This window comes from Leuciscus leuciscus (genome assembly GCF_965113295.1).
Source record: "Leuciscus leuciscus genome assembly, chromosome: 16".
Lineage (NCBI taxonomy): Eukaryota > Metazoa > Chordata > Actinopteri > Cypriniformes > Leuciscidae > Leuciscus > Leuciscus leuciscus.
The window spans coordinates 25,870,441-25,883,515 of NC_138740.1; the positions used below are offsets into that span (position 1 = coordinate 25,870,441).

Below are 13,075 nucleotides of genomic sequence, written 5' to 3' on the forward strand. Positions count from 1 at the left end.
CAGTAATGACCAGTACTGAATTGCAAAATACAATAATTTATTTATTTTTTAAAAATCAAAGCATTGTAGCATTAATTTTGTAGCATAAATTCTGCAAGACAAGTTAGCAAAAAAGTTTAATACTTAAAGGGCCAGGTATACTTCATTTTCCGCGTTCCGCTCCGTCTTACGCACAGTTGAGTGCACAATTCTTTCAAAGTATACTCCTTTGGCTACGAGCGCGGAAAGAAGAGTTCGGTGCATGTGCACTATCTAGTGGACTTTGTTTTCAAGCACTCAAGTTACTCGCACATGTGCTGTTGTACGCGCACCATCCATGTGGACAGAAAAATTGGGCTGTAAAATTATGTCACATGGACAGTGCACGTACTGTCACGAACAGCGGACGGCCGAAGTATATTTTGGGCTTAATTGTTGTAAACAAATAGTGATTCCAGTAATAAACGTTTGCTATAGAACAAAGTGTCTCGTTTTTTGGGGGGGTGGGGTGGGCTTGTTTTATGATGGGCTTTGGTGGCGCAGCTTGTGTGCACACGCACGGATCACACTACCCCACTAAGGACGACATTAAAGGACATGTGGCATGAAACGCCCTGATGAAATCATAGACGTGAAACGCTTTTCACAGATCTGTGAAGGCCCCTCCTCTACCCAGCTGCATTAGTGCCGTGTAACAGGGTTAAATGTGTGCGGTATCTACACACTGATTTAATACCAGTCATGATACCCATGTGAGTAGGCTTATTGGTGGCCCTTCTAGAGGCTTCCAGATGGTGTGCTAGAGGGTCTCGGGTGTGTAATGCAGAAGCCACACACCAACAAACAGGAAAGCACATGTGCATATGCAAAAGTGAAGATGGTGCTGTGTCGCCTCATTACATGCTTATGGGCGTATTTTCCGCTAGCCTTGCCTGCTGCCATGGTGACACTAGCTGTTCCTCAGTCAGAGCAAAACACTGGGTACAGATGCTTGTGGAGCTTCTACGTAGGTTCTCAAAACAGGTAATGAGCGAAATATGAAAAAATGACAGCATGAAAACTACCAATGACTTCTGCTCAGTATTGTTTTGTTTTTGTCCACAACCAGTCATAAATTACATTGATTTTAAGTTTCACAAACCTTCAGAAAACAAAAATACTTAATTCGAACATCACTGTGTAATGACAACTGTCAGTTCAGACAACTAGCACCCATGAAGATGACTCCACAGATGACGATGAGCTTTAATAAAAGTACAAGCTCTTTATGCACAAACAGACAGTTTGTAGTAGCACTTTTGTCACATAATGCTTTTATACCAGCCAAAATGTACAAGCTAAACTTCCTTAAACACAAACCCACACAATCTGTGGCTGCAAAACTCAGCACATTCCTGCAGAATTGAAATGTAACAAAAGTAATAGTACTGATATCATATTTTTAAATCCAACTGACCAACCTTCCTAAATCAGAGCAGAAAATGCATCTGGGCCTGTGTATATCTGCATAAATACTGTATATAATCAAGGTATGTCTCTTACTGCTGATAATCTGTATTAATGACTTCATGACAGACTATAATGCATTGCATTTTTCATTCTACCACCCATATTCCACCAATTTTCTGGCTTGCAACAGACAGAATCAGTCCAGGCAGGCGGACAGATGATTGAGGGATCAATACAGCTAAATTAGTCTATGTGTTAGGCTGTTAGGCGTATTGCTCTTGTGTTCATCTGCTAATGTGTCTAAATATTCATGGAGCTTCAACAACAACACCTGCGGGGACGATATGTGACTCATCCATCAAAGCTGTGGCTTTTTCTTCTCTGTATTGTTTCTAGTGTGGTGCTTCATCCTTGTACTCAGTCACTTTCATTGCTCTTGTCTCTCATTCTTCATCTCTCCCTCAGGTCAGGTCAACAGCTCTCGCTATGTTGTCTCAAAATATTGATTTTTCCCTCATCTCAGTGCTTCGGTGTGTATGACGAGCATCAGATCAGAGTCAAGACGCAACACCCATCACCTCGCGAATACAGCACATACTGTCCATCACCTCACAATAGCAGCGACAGAAAGAGAATTGTAGATTGTTCGCTAATGTTATACAATTGCTTATCTGAGGTGAAGATACACTAGCATTGTGCCTACATCAGCTGTAATGTGTGCAGGGTTTCCAAACATGGCAAATCCACATGTCTACCAGTCAGAACATGACTCTTGAAAGGAGAGAAAACACAAGAAATGAAAGGAGAGATAAGATGAGACAAAACTAGAAGAGATGTAGAAACAGACAAGAGGAGAAGATAAAATAATAGACAAGAAGAGGCAAGATGGGATGAGACAAGACGAAAAGTAGCAGGAAAAAATTAATCAAGAATAGAATATGATGCAACAATTAGTAAAAAATATAAAAAGGTATAAGACAGAAAGAGGAGTGGAGAGAAGATGAAGATCACAACACCATGCTAGCACACATCACAAACAGAACAGATGATTACAGTGACATAATGGAAAGAGCCAGTGCTGTATATCAAGCAACTCTGAATCAACCTTATGCATAAGTGATTTTAAGTAAACCTGATGATGGAAATCAGCCATATAAACAAATGTTCAAATGTGATATTCTACACTAATGTGCTCTAAATGAGAGTTTAAGCAAGAGTCTGAGTTTCAGCAGGGAACTGAGAGTGGTAGGAGATGTGTGAACAGATGGCAGTGAGTCCTGGCACTCGTCTGAAATGGACCTGAGAACCCAGCATCACAGGACACCAACCAGCACAAACTCCTACAACTCAAAATAAACTTGGACACACACACCAGATTCACATTCAATAGTCTCCTGATTCTCTCTGTTAAGCTAGGGTCTCACAAATCTCACAATATGATACACATTGAGATGTCACAATTCAATACATCACAATGCATCATGGTATCTAACTTGATTGAAGTAGCACTACATGTGTAAGCAATATAAATGCACAAACAAACAAATACATTTAACGTATTAAAAGCAAAAAATGTATTTAAAAAAATGCAATAAACAAGGTTGGATACACTTGACTTGATTTTTTTATTTAAAAAAAAACATTTGATATAATGGCATATGCTTAAATTAGTTTTAAAAGACAAATATAACTAAATACCTATATTTTAAAATAATCTATATATATTTTTAATTTTTTTATATTAATAAAATAAATTAATTTTTATTTTAATATTTATATTTGATCAATCAATTATTCCCATAATATAACATAACATAATATAATACAATACAATACAATTATAATAAACCGCTAGACAACAAGCTTAGACTTTATAGTGAATTTAAATATATTACTAAATGCCTAATGCTGGCAGGTTTTAAACATATTTCAATAATTTAATATATTTATATGTTTGAATAATTAGATGTTATCTTTGTTATGTTGGTTAAGTCTGTTTCTGGCTTCTTAGCAAACTACACTGGCAAACAAATCATGCCCAAATCAAAGCAAGAAACAAACACCTCTAAACAAAGGACAAACAAACACAATCACCAACGGACACCCTTCTGTTTCACATCAACCGAAGAGTATGGGATATCAGCTGACGTGGTGACATGACGAACATGCTGGCAATAGAGATTGAGTCGGAGCCGAATCCTCTCAGTGAACTCCAGCTGCTGCGTGTTTAGCAGGGATTTTCCACAGTCAGCCCTTCAGAACAAGGGAGGGGGACTCGGGCCGTGACCCAAATGTCTATGGCGCTGCCCCAAAGACCCAGTCCTGCTTCTGAGCATGAAAGGATGACATATGCTTCTGTCTGAAGACGCGGGAGAATGTAAAAGACTTCTGCTCAAGGAAAATGGATATCAGTGGTCATTTTCACACAAAATATGACTACCATCTGTGCCAGCAAACAGATCAACTAATATCTAATAATATCACATAAACTAGTGGGTAGAGTATTTCTTTTCATGCCATGGCAACCATGTCTGCCAGAAGAGGGCATTTCTGTCCATTACGACACCTGGTACAGAGAAATTCTAGTATCAGTTTATGCTTATTTAGACGACCTGCTTCTAATTGAACTACAGGAAATAACATAAATGAATACATAGAAGAATGTCTAATATAGGAACTCTAGATTTATTTATTTACAGTATTTATATGTGCATTCATAGTAGGGCTGCACAATTATTCATATTTTAAATCACAATAACGATATCTGCTTTTCTCGATTAATTACAAATATGGCTATCAAAAAAATAAAAAAATAAATACAGTACAGTACTGGCACGCTGTCTGTAAATTTCCTGACTGTGAGACACACACACAAATCATGTGCACAGAAAGTCGCTTCAGACAGCGCGCCAGTACCACACTGAACAAAAGAGAGACAAAAGTTCTTTCACGTTTGAATGGACAAAAACATAAAATTATGCTAAATGCACATTTTGTCGAGTATCCTCATAAGTACAGTATTAAATGAGTTAAATGAAAACTTAAATGAACGTAAAGAGTTGTGAGAAAATGGAAAAACTAAACCCGACTGAATAGGGCACTTTCGCTTTTACGATTAAAGGGGCAGGGGCTCAAAACCTGTACAGCCAGCAGCCATATCACCCTGTAGCCAAAGACTGGTTGCCCACTGAAGCTAAGCAGGGCTGAGCCTGGTCAGTACCTGGATGGGAGACCTCCTGAGAAAAAAAAAACCAGGTTGCTGCTGGAAGAGGTGTTAGTGAGGCCAGTAGCGGGTGCTCACCCTGTGGTCCTAACGCCCCAGTGTAGTGACGGGGACACTATACTGTCAAAGAGCACCGTCCTTCGGATGAGACGTTAAACCGAGGTCCTGACTCTCTGTGGTCATTAAAAATCCAAAATTTCCCCATTGGCCATCATTGCCTCCTAATCATCCCCATATACTGATTGGCTTCATCACTGTCTCCTCTCCACCAGTAAGCTGGTGTGTGGTGGGCGTTCTGGCGCAATATGGCTGCCGTCGCATCATCCAGGTGGATGCTGCACATTGGTGGTGGTTGAGGAGATTCCCCCCTTCCATATGTGAAGCGCTTTGAGGACCCTGAAAATCGCTATATAAATATAACAAATTATTATTATTATTACACGCCACTGGATTTTCTGTTTGATGAAGCTATCGTTGTTGGTTAAATGAAGTCTATGTGCCACCTACAGGCCTATTAGGTCAAGTGTAGGCTGTTAGTAAAGAACACAAGAAATGTGGATTGGTCTATTACATTACCCCTTTTAAAAATGATTTAATAAAAGTATATATAATATTATATAATAAGTGCATATATAAAAACATTTAACTAAAATGACCTTTGATTCCTTTATTGCTATTTATTTATTCATTTAGATAATTAAGTAAATAAAGTTAATAAAGTCAGACAATCATATTTTTTTAAGCACACATTGTGTATGTGTGGAATAATATGGGTGTATAACAAGATGAATATGGCCCCTCAAATTATGTGGAAGGGAAAATTCCCATTTGAAAATCATTACACGGCTCTTATCAGATGGAGGGCTCTTGTGGTCTTGGCTTGGCTCCCTGTGTTTACAAATTCACCAAGCAATGGTGCTAGCAAAGCAAAAGGCTATTTACTTAGACCGCAGACACTTGTGAACGCCTGCCTGTCTCGTACCTGCATTTCCACTGGGAAAACACTTACTACAACGTGAACGGTGATGTTTCGGTATAGGCCTTGCTATAAAGGTTTAACGGCTATAATAACTGTGATTACAGATGTAACATGCTGTAATGCATTCTGCTTTAAGGGGAGAAAAACAAGCATAGAAAGCGCGACATATAAAACAGTGCACGGTTTATGCTAGCTGAGCCCTTTAAAACTTTTTTAAAACCGTTTTTTTATGATCTTAATGAGAAGACTGAGACTTTTTATGCTCTTTGAGTCCTATCGAATAATTACAGTCCAAAAACACAGACAAAAGACCTATGGTTTGTTTCGTAAGCTAACAAAGGAAATGAGAGGAGTGTTCTGCCAAGCATACCCTACCATCTCTCGCTCTCAGCGCCAGACGCCACAGTGAAAACCACATGTGATGCTTGTTTATAAATTGTTGGAGCTGTTTAAGCTGAATGGTCCAAGGTGATATGTGCCCAAACCCACTGAGTTTAATGCACAGATATTCGTACAGCTTGTCCTGTATTCTGAAAATACAGCACAAAATAGAACTTCAAACTACATTTGCATTTTTCGGAAGAAGTACAATGCTTGCAGGAGTAAAAGCTTCATTAAAGCCTTAGTGTGCATCTTGATTTCTGTCGACATATAAAAATATGGTGGCACCATCTTTGCAGAGAAAAGGTGGTTATAACAGTTTCAAACTATGAAAATAAATCTTTAAAAAAGGAAAGAACTCAAACCATTTCAATATTTATTCTGTGATGATAATTATTCATATCAGTCTGTCCCATATACATACTTATAAGTGTCTCTGCATATTAAGCTGATACAGACTATTTTAGGATAGGATACAGTACTAAACTAAGATAAGAGGATTTTCATTATAAAGAAATTACACTCTACAGCATTCCTGTAGCTCAATCACTAATGCATGGTGCTAGCAATGCCAAAGTCATGGGTTTCATTCTCAGGGAATGGAAGAAAAATGTGTCCCTTGAATGCAATGTGGATAAAAGCATCTTCCAAACGCATTCATTTAAAAGTTATTGTTAAAAAAATCAAATAATAATAATTCAACTCATTTTGGCCGATAGCTGATGCCGATACCAATTTACATTGGTTTGGAAATAACACCAAGTCTCTCCTGAGCAGGAATTACAAATGATTTTTTTTTCCATTTCAGTTAGTATTGAGCAAAAACTGTATTTTCTCATTTTGGTTTTAGAGTTCTAAGGTCTCTTTACAAATTACTTTTAATAAGAGAACAATGAACGCTTTGAAGAAAAAATAACAATAATAAAGTCCATTACTGCTGGGGGTTTTCTTCTTCAGACAGATGCAGATGTAACCTAAACATTTTATTTGTGGATGAAAAAAAATTCCTTTACAGCTCCTTGGATTCAAGTTACTTTCATCATCATTTATCATGTAGGTTAAAGCTTCTGACCATTAAATCAAATCAGACTTGTAATTTTATGACATCAATTACTGCTTTATTTATTCATAAACAGAAGTAACGTAATGTTATTTGTGTATTTTACTTTTCATTTTATTAGTCTAACAACAGCAGCCCCATAAATACATAAACCTCTTAACAGGCAGGCACTAGGACCTGGGGAGGTTGCTGCTGCACGTGCTAGAGAGTGACTGTTGACGAGTATCACAAACGAGTATCACCAACTGTACTCTCATGCTCTAGTTCAACACGCCAATCTAAAACAGTGATTCAAATAACCATACATGCAAAAGTTCACTTCAAGAATGACCTCACTGCTGACATGATCTTATCGTTAGCACTCCTTGCACACAACTGAGATATCGCAGGCGCACAATCAACATATCTGTATTTTTTCATATTGGGTGATGACAATTATTACATTTTAGGCCTTTATCAGCCGATTCCAATGTTGTGCCATAATATTGCGCCTCCGAATAGCAAACAATTAAAAACTTCAAAAAGAAAGAAAATTCAACACAATGCTGCCTTGTAACCATTAATTTCATACTGGCACCAAATATAGGTTAAGGTCATGATGGGTTTAGCAAAAAGGGCAGAGAAATGTTCAGCTGTAAAAGATGACTGTGAATGTGTCTGTTATGACAACAATGTATTGTGTAAGAGAGAGTGAAGGAGGGATTTCACTCTTGGAATCCAAGGAATCCGAGAACATAAAGGGATTATGGGACAATAGTGAGCTTAGCGTCCTTTCATTCCCTAGAAACTGTATCCATGTGTCTTTCTCTCTCTGTACCTCCTCTGCAGGTTGGGTGTGTCTTCAGAGAGCACCATGTTTTTTGAAGTAAAAACTAATTCCTCCACATTCGGTTTTATCAGCGAGGGCACTTGCAGGGGACACACATCAGGGGATGCTGGTTAGATTGAGGCAGATGTTGGGCAGTCTCTCATGCCTCTGATCATGTGCGAGTGGATGGGATTAGTTTGGGTTTAATCTGAGTGTCCAGGGGTGGGTGAGCAGGGCGAGGGCTGAAGCTCTGCGCTGGAGGAGATAAAGGCGAGAGGGGGAAGAATAAATGGGCGGATGTTCCCTCTGAATCTGTCCTTCAGACCGTCCCAGGACATTGACTGTTGTGCCTGGCGAGGATGTGCGGATCCTCTTCCCCGAATCTAACCCAAGCCTCTCTTTAGCAAGCCAAAGCAAATGCAGAGCATCGGAGAAGCAACATTTCTTCAACCATCTCAGTCAGATGGAGAGCGCTGATACTCTCTCTGTGTAAAGCAGATGGATTTATTCCATATCCAACCTCACAGTTGCAGGGTCAGAGAGCTCTAATGTGGCAGGTCAGCCATGCAGAGCTTCTCTATCACGGTCAGACAAGGCCCACAGCGGTCAAGTACAGAGTGGCTACTTAAGCTAAGCACCAAAATCCATTCAATTAAACCACAGCTCTAAGCATTTATCTTGTATTCATCAAAATTATACTACAGGAGATCATTGTGTCTATTAGTAAGAAGAGTGTGGTTTTGAAAACTAATAAAGATTTTTCTTTTGATGGCTACAGTATCTATGCACACATATTTATTTAAAAATCCAAAATGCAATAAATTATATATATTTAATATATTACTGTTTTTACTGTATTTTTGATCAAATAAATGCAGCCTTGAAGAGCATAAAATACTTCATTTTTTTAAATCCCGACAACAGACTTGTGAATGGTAGTGTATAATGCAAAAAGGCAACGACTAAAGGCCCTTTCACACCGGACGTGTAACGAAAAAGCAAAACGAAAAAGCGAATAGTTCGCGTGCGAATAGTGCTGAATAATCAGCCGCGATGCGAATTTGCGACGTCTGTGACATTCGCGCCTACAGTTGAGAAAAAAAGAAGATCCGCCATTGTTGTTGTGACGTCACCTTTGTTTCCTTGAATGTGATTGGCTGAAGCCTTTACTGTCGCCGCAAAAGTAAAAAAAAATCGACATCGAAGCGAATAAAATAAAAGTCGTTTTTTCGCCGCAGCACATTCGCGTTCGGTGTGGAAGCACTCATTACACAAACAGCTGATTGAAAAATAAAACCATTGCGTGAATTATTCGTGCGTCAAAATCGCGTCCAGTGTGAAAGGACCTTAACTACTAACTTACAGAGAATTCGGACGTTTGTGGTGACCTGCTTTTGCTGTGAGAAGTGACCCTGTGAAAGAGGGAAAAGGGCAGAGAATGCTCTCTCTGTTACAGCACAAGAGTGTCTGTGGGAGTCAAATGAAGGCCTGCAGGAGGCCTTTCCAGTGGCAGTTGACGTGACAGCAGGACAAACGCTTTCCATTTGGAGCACTGGCCTAATTGACAACACTGCTCTGTGTCGCCACGACAACTATGATGGACACCTGAGGGCAGAGTCACATGACTTTGCCGATTTTGCCAATAATGTCACAGGATGCAGAGGCCACAATGAAGATTATCATCCAGTGAGATGAAATATTGGTTTGGAGCCTCTGGCACAAGGCTTTTGACCAGCAGATTCCTGAGAGTTTTGTGTTCTGTCTGTTATTATAACGACCGCAGCTTAGGTAGTAAGTGCATCGCATTACAAAATCTCAAGTTATGAAGATGAAGTGCTACTCAAAGTCTATTTAAGACTCTGCAACCAAAAAAAATAATATATTGACAGACCTAATATTTTATATATATATATATATAGCACACACAGATAGCACATATCTGCTATCTGGGTCCAACTCAGAGTAAAAAAAAAGGTAATTGTGACTGTTTCTTGTATTTATGATTTCATATCTAACAATTGCAACTTTATACAGTATCTTATAATGTGACTATTACTTACAGTAATCATTTTTTATTTTTACTGAGGTAGAAATTGGTTCCCATGTGCATCACTATTTATAAATATAAAAACATACAATGTTATCATTGTGTATCATACTGCATAACTGCATTTGAATCATAAAAACTATTTCAAACAACAAGATTTAATAAAAACAGTAGGTATTACACCATGTCTACACTGGACGCGACAAAGGGACTTGCAAATCCATTTTTATCTTTGTGTCAGAATTAGTGCGAGTGCATGAAGTATGTCTAACTGCTTTTATCGCATCGTGCTGCTAGCATCTGGTGTAGACGTGTGTTAGAGTCTAAAAAATGGCTGCTTCAGTATTATCTAAAATAAAGTTAATTCTCTTAGGGATAAAATTAACTTTGTGCCTTTGAGGGTTCAAGTATTATGATAACTTCCATGCACACACACACACTTTTACAAAAGAACAGAAATGTCCCCAGTTGTCCCCAAGAACAAAGAGGTTTCTTCGACCAAAAAATCACAAAGGAGAAGGATAAAAAAGTGGGACTGAAAAACATGTTTGAGAGCATGGTGTAAAAGAGCCAATCTCAGCTGCCAAACCAGAAGATCATCTTTTACCACTGGGGGCTGAATATGATTTCTTATGGGCTGATCAAAGAAAAGCATGTGATGTTTCACATCTTACATATTCAAAAATCCTCACATATTCACAGAGAGAAGTGCTATAACAATCCATTTTAGGATATCTTATTAGAGGATGCCGGTACAGCTCTATGTCGTTTAAACAACTAATTTAAGAATTTGCCTTGAGCGTTGTTAGGGTGTTCAAAATATAATGCCTCTGAGAACTCTAATGATGATGGTGATTAAACAAAGAACTGACATTGCTATAGTTTCTCATCAAAGCTGACACTCAATCCTGACAGAGAGAGTAGTGTTACTAACTAACTGATTCATCCACTCTATTCTCTGATCTTCAGTTCGTGGGGTAGGGGTGCAGAAGAACGAGTGTGTGTGGGTGTTTGTGTGTGTGACAGAGGTGGTGGGAGGGATTGTGACAAGATTGTCAGGTTGCATTAATCTGTCCCAGCTGGGGGATTCAAAATAACAAGGTGGGATTGGAGCCCAGGGGCAGAAGAAAAAATTAATACACAGGGATTATGTCTCATTGGAGCATTGTGTGTGTGTGTGTGTGTGTGTGTGTGTGTGTGTGTGTGTGTGTGTATATATATATATATACACACACACACACATGACTGAAGAAAGGGGTGCTCCCAACCTCTCCAGGAATGAGATCAAAAGCACAGGCTTGCGTCTTCATTAAAAACAGCCTGACTTCACGGGGAAATTTTGCTGCTAATGTTCTTAACAGGTAGTGGCCTCTTCTGTGAAGTTCACCAAATACATATGCTGGTATCTGTCTGTAGAATATGTCATACCACTCATTACTGAAAATGAACACTGAATATGACCCCCAAAAAATAAAACACTACAAACTAAAATCAATCATTTGAAATGCTACAAATAAACGTAGGCATAAGAACATTATAATACTGTCTGAGGGAATCTGAGGGTGCTATATTACCAAGCACCCTCCAAAAACTCCTCTTGGGGGAGATGTCATGTCAAATTGGTCTGGTGACTTATTCAGCAGTTAACCTTTGGACATTGCCTAACACATCACAGGGTGTTGGCATACTTCCCAGGCAATGCACACACCCTGATGTGGGGCGAGATGGCATTTCACCGTTTTTTATATATATACAGTATATATATTTTTTTTTTTTAAGCAAAATTCAGGCTTGCATGCCGTGATGGTTACTCCCACAGACAGGATTACCACCTCAAACTGACAGACCAACTGCTGAATAATGCTAATGAGAGTGAGAATCAAGGTTTGGTGGCCGAGGCATAGATGGTTAATAATTCTCTCTTATGACAAGAGTAAATGGGCTTCTCATTGCTTAGAACTGTCAATCAACCATTCCATACAAATAACATTCTCGGTTACGATCATCGCTGTGTGGAAGTTACAAGCTACAAGTCTAATGGATTTGTTTCTGAGTGGCGAAATGTGAAATTCGTACAATACATTTTTTTCCTCGTTTCTTGGCCACAAAAACCCCCCCCAGTAATAAAGCATGCTCCACCTCAGAATGCAATGTAAAAAAGGTAATTATAAGGTAAGTTTTAAAATAAGACTTAAAGGGATAGTTCACTTTGAAATAAATTTTTGGTATGTTTTAGCTTACCTCAAGGACATCCAAGATGTAGGTGTCTTTTTTTCCGCAGTAGTTTCAATTTTTATATTTTTAGGTCAAACCGTTCTTGTCTGTCAGTCATATAATGCAGGTCTATGGTCACGGTCTCAAAACACAAGCACAGAGTCCAAATTAAAACAATTCCCCGTCGTCCAAATTAAACAATTCCCCATCGTAAGTACACATTGATGGCCTAAGACACGAAACGAGCGGTTTGTGTGAGAAAACGAACAGTATTTATATCGTTTTTACCACTTATACGCAGCCATGTCGAAGTGATCTGATCTGACGTGTACGCAGACTGGTGCATAGATATACACACACTAGATGTCGCCTTGTCTATGGCAGTTCATTGAACGAATGTCTTTAAGGCGACATCTAGTGTATATATCTATGCACCAGTCTGCGCACACGTCAGATCAGATCACTTCGACATGGCTGCGTATAAGTGGTAAAAACGATATAAATACTGTTCGTTTTCTCACACAAACCGCTCGTTTCGTGTCTTAGGCCATCAATGTGTACTTACGATGGGGAATTGTTTAATTTGGACGACGGGGAATTGTTTTAATTTGGACTCTGTGCATGTGTTTTGAGACCGTGACCATAGACCTGCATTATGACTGACAGACAAGAACGGTTTGACCTAAAAATATCAAAATTGAAACTACTGCGGAAAAAAAGACACCTACATCTTGGATGCCCTTGAGGTAAGCTAAAACATACCAAAAATTAATTTCAAAGTGAACTATCCCTTTAAATTCACATTTTGAGATAAACAAATGAGTTTTCAACATTTCTAATAATAATAAATGTTTCTTGAGCACCAAGTCAGCATATTAGAATGAATTTCTGAAAGAACATGTAATACTGAAGACTGGAGTAATGGTGCTGAAAAT

At 38.7% G+C, this 13,075-nt stretch overlaps 1 protein-coding gene across 3 annotated transcripts in view; it reads right to left on the reverse strand.

Moving 5' to 3' along the window:
- vav2 (vav 2 guanine nucleotide exchange factor) overlaps positions 1 to 13,075 on the reverse strand; it is a 200,156-nt gene that overhangs the window by 60,952 nt on the left and 126,129 nt on the right. The gene's annotated exons all lie outside the window — the stretch shown is intronic.